This window comes from Balaenoptera borealis, assembly GCF_965194805.1.
Source record: "Balaenoptera borealis genome assembly, chromosome: 2".
Classification (NCBI taxonomy): domain Eukaryota; kingdom Metazoa; phylum Chordata; class Mammalia; order Artiodactyla; family Balaenopteridae; genus Balaenoptera; species Balaenoptera borealis.
Window position 1 is genome coordinate 56,296,283 of NC_138867.1, and position 13,530 is coordinate 56,309,812.

The following is a 13,530-nucleotide window of genomic DNA, read 5'->3' on the forward strand; positions in this document are numbered from 1 at the left end:
TGCTTGGAAGCATATTTCTAGCCTTGGGAAGCATATTTCAAGCCACGTTTCCCCAAAGTGAAATTCCCATCCAAGATGAAGTCTGGTGAACTGGTCACAGGGTGATGACTGAGAACACAGAGCTTGTGTCATCTGGAAGGGAGAGGACACTGGGATCCCTGGAAGTTGATTCAGACCACACGCCTGGGAAGACTGCCAAGGGAGCCGGATCATGAACGTTAACCAATGGCCAGAAGGAGGCAGTTCAGGAGGCTGCTGGAAGGCCAGCACCTGACCAGGCCTGCTTTTAGCAATGGTCCTGTGCATCCTCTGCCTTGTGGAAAGAGGGGAATGGAGTGTGGTCAGCAGAAAAATGCCCCCAAAGGCGTCCACAATCTAATCCCCAGGTCCTGGCAGTATGTGACATTATGTGGCAAAGGGGAATTAAGGTTGCTAATCAGCTGATCATGAGATGGGAAGATTATCCTGGACTATCCAGGTGGGCCCAAAGTAATCAGAAGCATCTTTATAAATGGAAAAGGGGGGCAGGAGAGAGAGAACCAGAGAGATGGCAGCATGGCCAGAGACTCAGCCAGACCTTGCTGGTTTTGAAGATGGAAGATGGGGACCATGAGCCAAGGAATGTGGGTGGCCTCTAAAAGCTGGAAAAAGCCATGAAACAGATTCTTCCCTAGCACCTCCAGAAGGAAGGCAGCTTTGCCAAACCTTGATTTTAGCCCAGTGAGACTTCTGTGAGACTTCTGATCTCCAGAATTGGAAATAATACATTTGTGTTGTTTTGAGCCACTAAGTTCGTTTGAATTTGTCACAGAAGCAACAGTCACACTATGGCTCAGACATTTAGCAGCCTCCCCCCAAAAGTGCATAAGAGAGAGGGGTTTAGACATGACCGAGACCCTCAGGATCAAGACAGAGCTGTGGACACCTCCTAGGCTGGTCTCAGGAGGTGAAAGGGGCCACAGGCTGATAAGGAGGGCAGATGCTATGGCTCCTGTGATGGGGAAGTAGACCAAATCCAAAGAAGGTACCAGGGAACACGGTTCTTCTTGACCCACTGTGTCCTTCCTGGGTTTAAGGCAGTTCAGACTTTAGCCATCATATGACTACCACTTTTACCTAAGATATGAATATCGAATTGGAACATATGAAAATCAAACACAAACACAAACAACTGGATATTTTTCCTTCAGGATCAGGTAGGTGGAGCATTGCAAGAACTCAAACTTTATAAGCCAAAAAGCTACAGCCAAACCCACAGACCTAGCAGTAAATGAGTCCAAGTTGAGAGTCACGGACAGCCTGGCCTTTGCTAATAATCCTCACATAAGTGGATCCTCGCGGTGTGCTCTCTATCATGGTCATATAGAAGGAGATGATAATGAAAGCAATATTCTTTTACGGTTAGCCGGTGAGTTTGCACACATAGCCACGCACCCATAGACACACAGAGACAGCTAAAACTTTTTTGTCTCTTCAATCAGCTTGTCTGTCAAGAAGAAGTAAACACTAGCAGGAAAGACTTGCCTCCTTCGAGTCAAATGGATTTTTCCCTCCCACCTTTGAGAATTGCTCCCGTGTGCAGGTAGACTACCAATAGGGCCAGAGGAATGAGGCTTCAACAGTGGGTAATGAGACTCAGGACTCATTGCTGCCCTGAGGGGAACAGCAAGTGAGTGCTGTGATCATTTCACAGAGGCTCGGGAGCCTGCATGCTGTGAGCTAATGGCCCCAGTCTTGTTCTTATGCAAGCACGTGTTCACATTAAGCTTGAACCTGAGTGCTCAGTCTATCTATTAGTTATCAGCATCTGAGTCATCCAGAGCAGACAAACCACTCTAACATTTGGATCTCATTAGCACCCTTCCTGGCAATTATCCTTACACGGCAAAGGCAGGGAATCAACCTACTTTCAGAAGCCAAAGTATTTTCAGAGCTCTTCCAGGAACGGTTCTGCTTCAGGACAGCTGAGGCTGAGAAGTGCTGAGATGCTTGGCCACCCGTAACGAGTACCCACTGTACCCGGTTTGTGGGCATGAGAAGGCTTCTCAACTCCAGGCTTTAGTTAGCAGATTTCATCAGGTAGACATTTGTCAATGTAACACATGAGGGAGAGGAAACCCACGCCTACAGAGCATCTGTTTGCCAGGCACACATCTATAATCTATTTTAATCACCATGCAACACCATGAAGTCGAGACTCTTATTCTCAGTTCTGAACTTGGGAAACTAATAAGGTTAAGTAACTTGCCCAAGTAGCAGAGCCCAAGCCTTCCCATGAGCTCCTTGGGCCATCCTTGCTGTGCACTAAAGTCTCCTTTTAAAAAAATCCTACTCCTCTTGCTGATTTTCTGTATTATCTGAATAAACTTTCTTTTCATCTCGGGGATACAATTTCCTAATAAGTGATTATGAAAGAGGAGAGAGCATATATTTTCACTGAGCATTTCAAAGATGAACACATAAATTTTAGAGTGGTCGGCTGGCATAAGTTCTGAATTTCAATTCAGAAGACAGGTATGTGAGGCTGAGGGTAAACCATTTAATCTCACTAATCCTTATCATAGTCATTTGTAAAATGAAGAAAATAACACCTATCTTCCATCACAGGACTACTATGAGGATCAAATGAAATAACTGACGCAAAATTCCTATTTACTTGTAGGGCGTTTTGAGCTCACAGAAGCAAGAATATACCCATTAAAACTCTGTATTGTTATTTTCGAAATCAGGATGACCAGACTACACCTTTCATAAGATTTGGTTCATCTTCAGACACTCCATTAATTTGGGAAATGAGTTCTAGAGTAGTTACCACAATATTAGCTACCATTTATTGAGAGCCTCCCCTGCATACATTATTTCCCATCCTCACAGCTCACTCCTTCAAGCAGATATTATTGTCCACAATTAAAATCTGAGAAACTAAGACTTAGAGGCTAAGTAACTTGCTCAAACAAGTGGCAGAAGCGGGATGGGAATCCAGGTATGTCTCATCCAAACTCAATGTTCTGTGCCTTGAATTTTGTAGGAAAAGAAGTCCCATGATGTTATTACTTTATAATATAATTTGCTTATCTATAAATTTACTAATTTATATAGAATCAATATATAGCCTCTGGGTCTGTCCTAAAGAGTCTGCACCGAATCCTAATTTCTGTTGTCTTTTCTGCCGATCCTTCATTTCTGCTTCCTCCCTTTTTAGACTTGGAGATGTGGACAAATGTTACATACAGGATAAAACAGGTCAGATCCTGCCAAAACCAACATAGCCAACAAAACCAATAAACCAACATGAGGTGGTCTGAGCTTGTGTCGCCGCTGACCCTTGCCCTGGTTGGCCGTGGCAAGGGGCTGCCTGTGTTCCCTGAGGTCAGCTTGGTGTGCAAGGCAAAGGGCAAACTTCATGGCAGGCAGGCAGGCAGGCTCATCCAGCTCTGCATGCAACTGCTCCAGCTCCCCTGCATCCTGCTGGACTTCCTACTTAGCTTTTATTTTAGTTCTTTGAATAAATGTGCAAAGAAGGGAAAGACTCCAGCTAGATCACAGGATGGAAATGCAGTGACAGTGCGGGATGGAATGTCTTCCAGAAGAAAGAAGTCCCATTGAGCTGCCTTGCTTCCCAATCCCAGACCTGTTCAATTTAGGAGGATGGATGGTGTGTGGAACTAGGCTGCTTAGATGAATACCTCAACCCAGCCACTTTCACGTTGTATATAGACAAATGTCTTAACCTCTTTGGACCTGTTTTTATCATCTTTAATGGGTGAATAACCCATAGAGTCCTTGTGAGGATTAACTTATCCATGTGAAAGACCCAACACCGTGACTGACACATAGAAAACAATACATTGGTTGGGTGGGGAAGGAAGTGAGTACATTCTCACGTAAACTGGAGAAGGCCTGGTGTGTTCCCGGCCAAGCACTGTGACTCTGGGATGGGCCAGAGGCATCGTCTTCCCACGGAGCAGTCCTGGTATGACCCAGAAATGCCTTTCTGGATTGCTGGCTGAGCTGTGACCAGATTCCCTCAGGAATGGTACCAAATCTCTGTTTATACAACGTTTTCTCAAACTGTGGAGTAGGGACCACTTGAGTCACAGTCATCTTGAGTGCCTTTCAAAATGCAAATAGCTGGGCTCTACCCAGATCTATAGAACCAATACCTCTTGGATGGGGATGGAGTGGGAATTTTCACCCTTGGTTCTCTCTTGCTCTAGAGGCAGACAGAATTAGCCAAGCTGAGGCTGGGCAAGAGGACTGAGGGAATGAGACTCCAGGGAGGGGATGGAGCTGAACATTTTTCTGAGAACCCCTCCACCTCCCAGCTCAGTAAACCACTGCCACTGAATTCCCAAGAGCAGAGTAGAGTCTGTGCTCTGCAACTTTTCTTCTGCCCACTAAAGAGAATCCTGCAGGACACTTTATGACAGAGAGGAGTTTTCCAGGCTTTTTCCTAATACTGCTGGGTTATTCTAATAATCATAATCAAACACTCTACAGGAAGCTCTACTAGGAGCTGGAGCAATAAGGAAGAATAAGACACAATTCATATCTGGAATTCTGTGGACGGGTGATCCATTGGCAAGACAAGGCAGCCCTTGATAAAGTAATTTAGGAGAGTATAGATTGTGACAAAAGGAAGGATTGTGGAAGGAAGAGGGAAAAACGTGGGGAAGGCTCCCCATCAACCAGATGCACACACTGAGGACTCTACTAGGACAGGGGTAAAGGCTCTGAGAAGAGGCATCTCCCTTTCCTCCCTAACTCCGCAGTGGCTGAAGTGGCGCTGGGCACTATGGTGATGGACAAGACCCTGACGTTTGAGTTTAATCCCAAATCTACTTCCAGACGCCTACTTAATTTTGAAACATGATTTCAGCCCTTCTGAGGTTCATTTTTCTCATCTACAAAACGCAGAAGATAATTTTTTACTACAGGTTGGTTGTAACAAATAAAATTTACATGACAGTGCTCTATAAACTCTAATGTGCCAGAGATTTATTTTAATTATTTTTTAGAATGCACAACTCCTATTCCACGTCATATAGTAAACATGTGAGGTGTCACTTTTGCTATTTCTCACAGCTAACAGGATGTCTTACCCATAGCAGATCCTCAGAATATGTTACCAGCCAACACTGATAATCCTCATGTGTTAACCCTTCAACAATGCAAAGAAACATCTCTGCTCTGGGAAGTTCTAGGCTAGGAGCTTGGGGGTTAGGAATACTTTGCAGAGAAGTAAACATTTCAGAAGACCCGAAATCATTAAAAACCAGCCTTAATTATCTAATTTCTTCAGGCAACAGGAGGCCTATCTTGGAAGAAGTAGGTCTGTGAGGCAGAATGGTCAGAGAAGGGCAAAGATGTGTGAATGTAGAGAGGGATATTTTCCTGCGAGTGGCATTTTCAGCTAAAAAATCTTTCAAGGCCTCTGCTCCTAACAGAGAAACCCAACCTGGGACCCTGGTGCATGGGGCCAGCCCTATGGTGCTTGGTGTCTGCAATTCTGCTGACTGGGGGTCGTCACCCACTTGGCCAAACAGCCAAGCATCCCAGAGAAGTGGGTCTCTACCTGGCTTTACAGAACCCCATACCCACCATTCATACTCCTCAATGCATGGGACTTAGGCTGGAAGGCATGCGGGCCCATGACAACTTGGTCTAGTTCTTGTGACCTCAGAAAGGCCATTCCAGAGGGGGTGGCACAGTCCATTGTGTCACCTGATTGGGGGGTGCAAGCTGCTCCTCTCTCAGATCCAGAACATCCTGGAGAAAAAGGTTGCAGGGATGTTTCCCTCTGCCAGGCAGTGACTGGCTGCCCAACTAGAGCTAGCGATAACTCCTGGCAACAGTGGAGGTTGATGAGTCACCAGAGAGGTTTCCAATCTATTCTTATACCAAGAACAGCATGGTTACCGATTTGCATCAGCACACCTCTATTTTGGGCAGGTCTTTCTCAGAGTTGGTGTTTCCTGCAGTGTGTGTTAAGTACTCAGTCTTTCTTGAGGTCCCTCCTCCCAGATTTGGCATCTCCAGCCTGTCGAGTCACCTTGGCAACACAGCCTATTCATAATGTCAGAGAGATGTGGGACTCACACACCAAGGTTTCCTTAATCACTTTCTTATTCAATTTGCTCAGATCTCATCAACTGAGATAATATAATTAGATGCTGGCAGCTCGGTTTCATGCCTGGGGCATGATAGAGGACACAGCAGTGGCAGTTCCATTTCCTTTCCCCTTTATGGAGGTGATGAGGTTGGAAAATCCAAAGGCACGTGTGTTTCTGTTCTCTTATCTATTGGTGGAAGCAGGCTGTTATAAGATGGCGTGATGAGCTCTGGTGAGCAAAGCTCTTGCTATTCGAGGCGTGGTCCACGGAACAGCAGAATCTCTTAGATGTGCAGATTCCTCAACCCACCCCAGACCTACTGAATCTGAATCTGCATTTTAATAAGATCCTGGGCGATGTGTATGCATGTTAATGTCTGGGAAGCACAAAGTTAAACCACTGCATGGGGGCTTGGGTGAGACTGACCACACAGCTCCAAAAGGAGTGACCTGGGGTTAGAGGGTAGGAGTTATACTAGGTAAATTGGTCAACACCGTCTCTCCAGGGTCCCACAGGACAGGAAAACAGGGTCTCCTCAGGCCACACTGCCTAATTCATTAGGGCCCTCAGACAAGTATTAATAATTTGATGCTACATCACTTGACTGACAGCCTCTGCAAGTCTGTGGAATAAAATAATGACCGCCAAGCACCTCAGACTTCTACAAGCTCTGGGCAGCCACAGGAGGTGGATCGGTTGCTCCAATTCAGTGCACAGAACTTGTCCTAAGTCATCAGATGCCAAGCAGCCATCATCGTTTTAACGACACCTATGGAAACCACACAGCTGTTTGAAGCAGTATCCACTCAGCTCAGAAAATCTGAATAGGGGCACAAGAAAAGATAAAGGGGGAGCATGGACCAGGAAGAAGGAAAACAAAAGAGGATCAGAGTGTTGGTAGGCAAGATTGCCTCCCTGTTTATTGTTTTGTTTGATTTGGTTTTTTTTTTTTTTTTACTACTTTTTTTTAATAGATCTTTATTGGAGTATAATTGCTTTACAATACTGTGTTAGTTTCTGTTGCACAACAAAGCGACTCAGCCATACGCATACACAAGGACCCATATCCCCTCCCTCTTGAGTCTCCCTCCCATCCTCCCTATCCCACCCCTCTAGCTCATCGCAAAGCACCAAGCTGATCTCCCTGTGCTATGCTGCTGCTTCCCACCAGCCAACTATTTTACATTTGGTAGTGTATATATGTCGATGCTACTCTCACTTTGCCCCAGATTCGCCCTCCCACCCCATGTCATCAAGTCCATTCTCTATGTCTACCTCCTTATTCCTGCCCTACAACTAGGTTCATCAGTACCATTTTTTATTTTTAGATTCCATATATATGCGTTAGCATATGTTATTTGTTTTTCTCTTTCTGACTTACTTCATTTTGTATGACAGACTCTAGGTCCATCCACCTCACTACAAATAACTCAATTTCGTTCCCTTTTATGGCTGAGTAATATTCCATTGTATATATGTGCCACATCTTCTTTATCCATTCCTCTGTCAATGGACATTTAGGTTGGTTCCATGTCCTGGCTATTGTAAATAGTGCTGCAATGAACATTGTGGTACATGTCTCTTTTTGAATTATGGTTTTCTCAGGGTATATGCCCAGTAGTGGGATTGCTGGATCATATGGTAGTTCTATTTTTAGTTTTTTAAGGAACCTCCATACTGTTTTCCATAGTGGTTGTATCAATTTACATTCCCACCAACAGTGCAGGAGGGTTCCCTTTTCACCACACCCTTTCCAGCATTTATTGTTCCTAGCTTTTCTGATAATGGCCATTCTGACTGGTGTGAGGTGATACCTCATTGTAGTTTTGATTTGCATTTCTCTAATAATTAGTGATGTTGAGCATCTTCTCATGTGCCTCTTGGCCATCTGTATGTCTTCCTTGGTGAAATGTCTATTTAGGTCTTCCACCCATTTTTTAACTGGATTGTTTGATTTTTTTTGATATTGAGCTCCATGAGCTGTTGTATATTTTGGAGATTAATCCTTTGCCTGTTGTTTCATTTGCAAATATTTTCTCCCATTCTGAGGGTAGTCTTTTTGTCTTGTTTATGGTTTCCTTTGCTGTGCAAAAGCTTTGAAGTTTAATTAAGTCCCATTTGTTTATTTTTGTTTTTATTTCTGTTACTCTAGGAGGTGGGTAAAAAAAGATCTTGCTGTGGTTTATAAGAAAGAGTGTTTTTCCTATGTTTTCCTCTAAAAGTTTTATAGTGTCTGGTCTTACATTTAAGTCTTTAATCCATTTGGAGCTTTTTTGTGTGTATGGTGTTAGGGAGTGTTCTAATTTCATTCTTTTACATGTAGCTGTCCAGTTTTCCCAGCTCCACTTATTGAAGAGGTTGTCTTTTCTCCATTGTATGTTCTTGCCTCCTTTGTCATAAATTAGGTGCCCATATGTGCATGGATTTATCTCTGAGCATTCTATCCTGTACCATTGATCTATATTTCTGTTTTTGTGCCAGTACCATACTGTCATGATTACTGTAGCTTTGTGGTATAGTTTGAAGTCAGGGAGCCTGATTCCTCCAACTCCTTTTTTCTTTCTCATGATTGCTTTGGCTATTTGGGGCCTTTTGTGTTTCCATATGAAATGTAAGATTTTTTGTTCTAATTCTGTGAAGAATGCCACTGGTAGTTTGATAGAGATTGCACTGAATCTGTAGATTGCTTTAGGTAGTATAGTCATTTTCACAATATTGATTCTTCCAATCCAAGAACATGGTATATTTCTCTGTCTGTTTATGTCATCTTTGATTTCTTTCATCAGTGTTTTATAGTTTTCTGAGTACAAGTCTTTCGCTTCCTTAGGCAGTTTTATTCCTAGGTATTGTATTCCTTTTGTTGTAGCGGTAAATGGGAGTGTTTCCTTAATTTCTCTTTCTGATTTTTCGTTGTTGGTGAGTCTCCCTCCCATCCTCCCTATCCCACCCCTCTAGCTCATCGCAAAGCACCAAGCTGATCTCCCTGTGCTATGCTGCTGCTTCCCACCAGCCAACTATTTTACATTCGGTAGTGTATATATGTCGATGCTACTCTCACTTTGCCCCAGATTCGCCCACCCACCCCATGTCATCAAGTCCATTCTCTATGTCTACCTCTTTATTCCTGCCCTGCAACTAGGTTCATCAGTACCATTTTTTTTGATTCCATATATATATGCATTAACATACGGTATTTGTTTCTCTCTTTCTGACTTACTTCATTCTGTATGGCAGACTCTAGGTCCATCCACCTCACTACAAATAACTCAATTTCATTCCTTTTTATGGTTGAGTAATATTCCATTGTATATATGTGCCACATCTTCTCGTGTTTCCCACTTAGAGAAGTTTCTTTAGCATTTGTTGTAAAGCTGGTTTGGTGTTGCTGAATTCTCTCAGCTTTTGCTTGTCTGAAAAGCTTTTGACTTCATTGAATCTGAATGAGATCCTTGCTGGGTAGAATAATCTTGGTTGTAGGTTTTTCTCTTTCATCACTTTAAGTATATCCTGCCACTCCCTTCTGGCCTGCAGAGTTTCCACTGAAAAATCAGCTGATAACCTTATGGGGATTCCTTTGTATGTTATTTTTTGTTTTTCCCTTGCTGATTTTAATATCTTTTCTTTGAATTTAATTTTTGTTAGTTTGATTAATGTGTCTTAGTGTGTTTTTCCTAGGGTTTATCCTGTATGGGACTCTCTGTGCTTCCCAGACTTGGGTGACTATTTCCTTTCCCATGTTAGGGAAGTTTTCCACTACACTCTCTTCAAATATTTTCTCAGACCCTTTCTTTTTCTCTTCTTCTTCTGCGACCCCTATAATTCGAATGTTGGTGCATTTAGTGTTGTCCCAGAGGTCTCTGAGATTGTCTTCAATTCTTTTCATTCTTTTTTCTTTATTCTGCTCCTTGTCAGTTATTTCAACCATTTTGTCTTCCAGCTCACTTATTCATTCTCCTGCCTCAGTTATTCTGTTATTGATTCCTTCTAGTGTAGTTTTCATTTCAGTTACTGTGTTGTTCATCTCTGTTTGGTCTTTAGTTCTTCTAGATCTTTGGTAAACATTTCTTGTATTTTCTCAATCCGTGCTTCCATTCTATTTCCAAGATTCTGGATCATCTTTACTTTCATTACTCTGAATTCTTTTTCAGGTAGATTGCTTATTTCCTCTTCATTTATTTGGTCTTGTAGGTTTTTACCTTGCTCCATCATCTGTGACATATTTTTTTGCCATATCATTTTTTTTTTTTTTTAATGAGTGGGATTGTGTTTCTGTTTTGCTGGTTGTTTGGCCTGAGGCTTCCAACACTGGAGTTTGCAGGCTATTGGGTAGAGCTGGGTCTTGGTACTGAGATGAGGACCTCCATGAGACCTCACTCTGATGAATATTCCCTGGGGTCTGAGGTTCTCTGTTAGTCCAGTGGTTCAGACTCAGAGCTCCCACTGCAGGAGCTTTGGCCTGACCCTGGGCTCGCAAACCAAGGTCCCACAAGCCACGTGGTGGCAGAAAAATAATAATAATAAAAAATAACAAAGTAAAAAATAAATTCAGACTAGGAAATTAACAGAGATGTTAGAAAGAATGTAAAAATAAAAATATAGATTAATCAACAACCAGAAGTTAAATCAATACCACAATAGTAAAAGAGAGGAGGAGGGAAAAGAAGAAAAAAAAAAGTTGGGGGGGGGGGTAAAGGCCCTGGCTGTGGAGGGTGGGGCCTAAGCAAAGGCGAGGTTTGGGTGGTGGGCGGGGCCAATGTTCAGGACCCACAGGGCTGGAAAAGGCCCTGGGGGCTGTGGGGGGTGGGGCTTAGGCTCAAGGAACAGAAGGGGCCCAGGCGTGCCCCCCACCCTGGTCTCAGAGGGCAAGGGACCTCATCTGGGAGCCCAGCAGACTTCCTGGGCTTGAGTGGGTGGGGCAAATGCCTGCTGCAGGGCCCCTCCCACCTGCCTCTCCTGATCTCCCCAGCCTCTCTCCTATGCCCCCAAGGACCCACGTGGCCTGGAGGAGGGTTTGGAGGGGGGCAACCAGCTTGGAAGTTCAGCAGGCTCCTTGGCCCCAGTGGGCCAGGCAATTGCCCTCCGCTCCTCTCCCACTCTTCCCAGAGAATCCCTCCCACCTGCCTCTCCTAATGTCCCCGGCCTCAGGGGCGCTGATCCTGTAGAGCCTCCACTTCTCCTCCCCCCTCAGTCTCCCTACGTCCTACCGGTTCACTCTGGGGTTCCTCCCGCCTCCTTGGGCGTCAGAGTCCCCCACCAGCGGCCGGCAGGTACCCTAGTTGTGGTGCTAACTAGCATTTGGAGGTGCTAACTCCATGTCTTCCCACACCGCCATCTTGACTCTGCCTCCCTGCCTCCCTGTTTAAAAAGTGAAGATTCGATTTCCTTTTACATTTCAACTTCCTTTCATTTGCAAGATATTTCTAGCATTTTCTCAATGGTTTTCCTAATTACCATTCAACTCATAAGACGCTCTCTCACCCGCGCACAGAAGCTCTGTGGCATTGCATGGGGGAGGGCCTGGACAGACAGCGCTGTGGAGAAGGTTGTGCTCTTGTTCAGATGTGCTAAGATTTCCCATTTCTCCTACCTGTCTACCTCACAGGATGCCCGAGAGCAGAGAATGTGTATCGGGAGCACTCTCATCCCTCAGAAGAGAAGGGTGAAATATTAAGGAGCATAACAACGTCATTGTAGTAAGAGCAGGTTTGTGTACCATCCTTCCTGGTAACATAACTGTTGCCACGAGCATCCATCTGAGGCATGCAGGCAAGCCTCGGACTTCTGGCGCACATAGTGAACTATAGCTCACACTCACAGAGCAACAACTTGGAGCGGGACGGATAGACAACCCCCACTTCATACTCATGACCTCTATGAAAAGACAAAGGGGGGAAATGTTCTTTTACAGGTGATTAGACTGGTATAAGATTTACCGAATAACCTCTTCCTCTGTCATGGACAACGACACGTTTTTTGAGGGCTAACTGTACAGATAGAATTCGCATCCTCATTGAGTTTATGTTACAGAGATATGAATTAAAATCTTTCCTTTATTATTATATCAGATTGGGCAAAATCCCCAAGGAAACAAATTATGGCCTTTAAAGGATAGCAAAATCTATTCTCTGATAACAATTCTTGGCTGGGCCATTTTTGTTAATAAAATTACAGATCTATTTATATTCAGAGAGATCAAATATTTATTTCGAGTCCAATTGGCCCAACTTGAGTGATATGTGTTCTCCTGGAGCAATCCAACTAGACCCAGGAGGATGGAATCACATAAAGAATGAGCTGTACAGAGGCCGGCTCCCTCAAAAGAGCCATGTGGTGGGGAAGAGTGTGATTCCCAAGATGTGGGAACTAGGAATACAACCTAACTGCTACACCTAGATGTCCAAGGGAAATGTTGTTGAGGGCTAGACAGGATTGCCCTGTTCTTTTCTTTTCCTTCATGTTCAAACAATGGAACATCACTCTTCCCTACCCTCCACCTCCAATTCTTTCTTTTCTTTTTTATCATAGACTTTATTTTTAGGGCAGTTTTAGGCTTATAGGAAAATTATGCAGAAAGTAGAGAGTGCCCATACATTTCTTACCCCCAGACACATTTCCCCTATCATTAACATCTTGCATTGATGGGGTACACTTATTATAACTGATGAACCAATATTGATACACTATTATTAACTAAAGTCCATAGTTTATATTAGGGTGCACTCTTTGTGCTTTATTGTTCTATAGGCTTTGACCATTGTTTGTCATGCCTCTATCATTACAGTATCATACTAAATAGTTTAACTTCCCTAAAAATCCCCTATGTTCCACCTATTCATCCCCCCTTCCCTCCAAATCCCTGGTAACCACTAATCTTTTTACTGTCTCTGCAATTTTGCCTTCCCCAGAATGTAACAGAACTAGAAACATATGGTATGTAGCCTTTTCAGACTGGCTTCCTTCACTTTGCAATATGCACTATAATGTTCTTCCATGTCTTTTCATAGCATGATAGCTCATTACTTTTTATTGCTGACCGGAATCCATCAATAAATATAGTATCAATATAATTCCATTATATTGATATACCAAACTTTGTTGATCCATTCACCTATGGAAAGACACCACCATTTCCTTTTTAATTCTCTGTCCTTAGATTTCCACTTCATGTCTTTAATGGGCCACTATGAACTTCCTGCCCCTTGATATTAACTTATGCAATTATTATACACTATGCCTATATGAAAATGACAGGGCTTAGAGTGTCATTTTGGTTGGCAACTTGGGTACTAGTGGTGTAGCACCTGTTTACTTGACAAGTGGTACTTGAATATGTACCTAAAGCCAGTGGAATATGTGTTTAAGGTAGAATGCCCACATTAACACAATGAATTGGCTACTCAGGCTGAGAGTGACTTAC

At 43.5% G+C, this 13,530-nt stretch overlaps 1 long non-coding RNA gene across 1 annotated transcript in view; it reads right to left on the reverse strand.

Moving 5' to 3' along the window:
• Positions 1–13,530, reverse strand: part of LOC309619413 — an 80,129-nt gene that overhangs the window by 17,726 nt on the left and 48,873 nt on the right. The gene's annotated exons all lie outside the window — the stretch shown is intronic.